Below are 3,138 nucleotides of genomic sequence, written 5' to 3' on the forward strand. Positions count from 1 at the left end.
TTGGCCATTCTTTTTCTTTTCATTGTCCAGACCTCACCCACTCTCGTTACTGTAACTTCACTCTGCTTCCAGACCATCCAGCCTCAAAAAAAACAATCTTACTGCATATCCTGCCAGGTACCGAGCAATAGTGCTAGGACAAGAAATGTTACCAGAGGAGATACTGATCCTGCTATTTATTGGCAGTACACAGCAGGGGCTGATCTATCTAACTTCACATTTACTTAATGCTGACCGCTGCAGCTACAAATCCATGCAGTACTATCAAAAGTCTTATGCAAGACCGAATCCTGAACTTCTTTACCCAGACACTGTCTTGCAAGCTACAGTGTCTGAGTGCTTCATCATCTTATTCTTATCCCTATAGGCTCCCACACGGTAGACCAATGACCCTATTTATTGATGGGAAACAGAAGACAAGAACTAGACCATGACCTAGAACATACTGCAACACATCTCCTGTACTTTCTTTTAGCTAGCTCAAGCAGAACTGGTGAGGAGTCCAAGGTAGAGACATGACTTATGTCACCTGGGACTACACAAGTTAAATTCCGTTTTCAAGCAAGCCTATAAGAAAATAAGGATCAATTTTTTTCACACTTCAAGTGAAAAACCTGTTTAATCACAGAAATACATGACAGCTGGACTTTACCTCTAGAAGCTAACTAAACAGAAATTGGATGTTCTGTGATCTTGAGGTTTCATGCTACCGCAGACCAGACTGGAACGTATTGCTTTAGGCTGCTTTGAGCCTCTCTTTAAACAGAGAAAAGCCATAGTGGAGACGGCATACATTTTCCTCACTGCAAACAAGTATGTCACTGTAATGTTGCATGGAAATGCAGCAAGTAGACACACAGCACCCTCAAGCCAACAAACAAAATTACGGACGGGGGCAATGTTCTGTCCAGCATAACATTGACACATGATGGAGATCTAAAAGACAAGCCATGCCTGTAGAAGTATAAACTGTCCTGTATTTAGACGTAAAGCTGCTTCTCTTTCTCTCTCTTTCTTCTTCCTTATCCAGAATAGGAAAATATCAACTCATCATGATCAGCACATCTCCTGTAAAACTTCCTAAAATTCAATTAATCTTTTCACTCTAAACAGGCAGTCATTATGCCTAAGACCAATAATCATCTTGTGAAATAAAAAGCTATAATCTCTCTTAAAAAGCGAGCACAATTATTTACTTAAGACTCCTCCCCCCAGAGACAACCTTGTTAATTACAAAATAGAGCTTCATGTGCTAATGACTAGTAGGAGATGCCATGATAGCAACTGATTTTCTATTATACACACACATTTTCTTGTGAATGAACATCCACTATGATATGAGACACCAAAAATAACTTGAAAATGAAAAAGACAGGATATTGAATGTCATATCTACTATATTTACCCCAAACCATTAATATTTGTGCTCCATTTCTAGGCATATAAATTATCAAAAAGTCTCATTGTTGATTTGGTAAAAAGCAATGCCAAGAATACTGCAAAGAAGTAGGCTGCTCTAAAGCTATACACTCTTTCTTTTTCCTTTTTTTTTTTTTTTTTCAGTAAGGACATCAAAGATTATTACAGTGAAGAAGGCTGCAAACATATAGACATGCAGATGTGCTGCTTTAGCCAAAATTGGGCTTTTTTTTTCTTCTCAGCTATGAGAATGAAGGCTCTGTTCTAATGACAGGATGAAGCCAAAGCCCACAATACTACCATGGACATATTTTGTCTAGGTTCTGTCAAGACTTTTGCCACCAAAGCCCACAATACTACCATGGACATATTTTGTCTAGGTTCTGTCAAGACTTTTGCCAGACCCTGACTTTGTTTCCAGTTTCCCAAAGGTGGAGAGACATTATCCTCATCAAAACACAGCTAACTTCAGTAAGACAGACAGGATTAAGGATTCAGCATCAGGACTGGGATCTAACTGTCTTCACTGATTCCTGGTATGGTCTAAGATTTATTTATTTATTTATTTTAAACAAAAACATCACAATGACATCATAGCTAAATCTTGCTGAAGCATAACAAAACCGAACTAGTCCAGTGATTAAACCACAGATGAAAATTAAAATTTGGTTGATCCAATTTGCCTCAATTACATTATGCACTACTAAAACATAATTTCTATAAATTGCAGATGACCAAGAAATCAAGGACCAGTCAATTGGTTATGATAAAGTATGCAAATAAGCAGTCAATGTATGTTTTCCCTCTCCTGGTTGTGCCATGCCATCATTTATTCATGCCATTTGTTCTGTTCAGACCAGAGCTCATTCTCCAGTAAAAACCTCAATCCTGTTATCAGATTTCCTTTCATCACTTTTTGTTAATTTGCATTATGGTGGATAATGCTGACCACTTCTTTGCCTTTCAACGTCTAATATATATTTCATGAGATATTACAATCTAATAAGGGTAGTAGCTTCCAATTTTCTGATTCTCAGTCCTTATACACCCAAGTGACTAATGTTACCACTTTTTCTCATACTCAGCTCGTATTTTCAGAGCAACTGAAGACTCAGCATGGAGACTCAACCTCCTCCATGATTCTGAAACAAAAAATATCTGCCATAAACACTGTCAACAAGCCCTCAACAGATAACAAGAAAATGGGAAATTAAGCACTCTTCAAATGATACAGTAAACAGAATAGCTGCTGGAACATTTATCATGTCTCCCTCTGCATACATCAAAGATGAAAAATGTAAGTACTCGTCAGAATTATTTTACAGCATGCAAAGCCATCTACTGATTCTGTGTTCGCTATGTGCCTTATGTGATGGTCAGCAAAATTCTTTGCAAGAAGAAAAACATTTTTGCTCTAGTCTCAGTTCTCTAAACTAGATCTTCTGCTGTGTTTTCACTGTAGCGAGGAGGTAACAGATAATTAAAAGAATCTTTCCAAGTCCACAGGGCTGGAACAACAAAGCTGTCCAGAGCCCCAAGGCCATCCCAGTGACAAGGTAAGAACACCAAAGACTCCTGTTCAGTTCCCATCTCACTCTAAAATACTTCATACACAGAGATACTCAAGTCACAGCACAGCAAGTTCTGTAACAGCACTAGGCCCTGATGCTGTGTGCGTGGCTTGCAGGGGCCCAGCCTCCAAACTCTGTACCTCCCAGA

The sequence above is a fragment of the Anas platyrhynchos genome, chromosome 8 (genome assembly GCF_047663525.1).
Source record: "Anas platyrhynchos isolate ZD024472 breed Pekin duck chromosome 8, IASCAAS_PekinDuck_T2T, whole genome shotgun sequence".
NCBI classification, from domain to species: domain Eukaryota; kingdom Metazoa; phylum Chordata; class Aves; order Anseriformes; family Anatidae; genus Anas; species Anas platyrhynchos.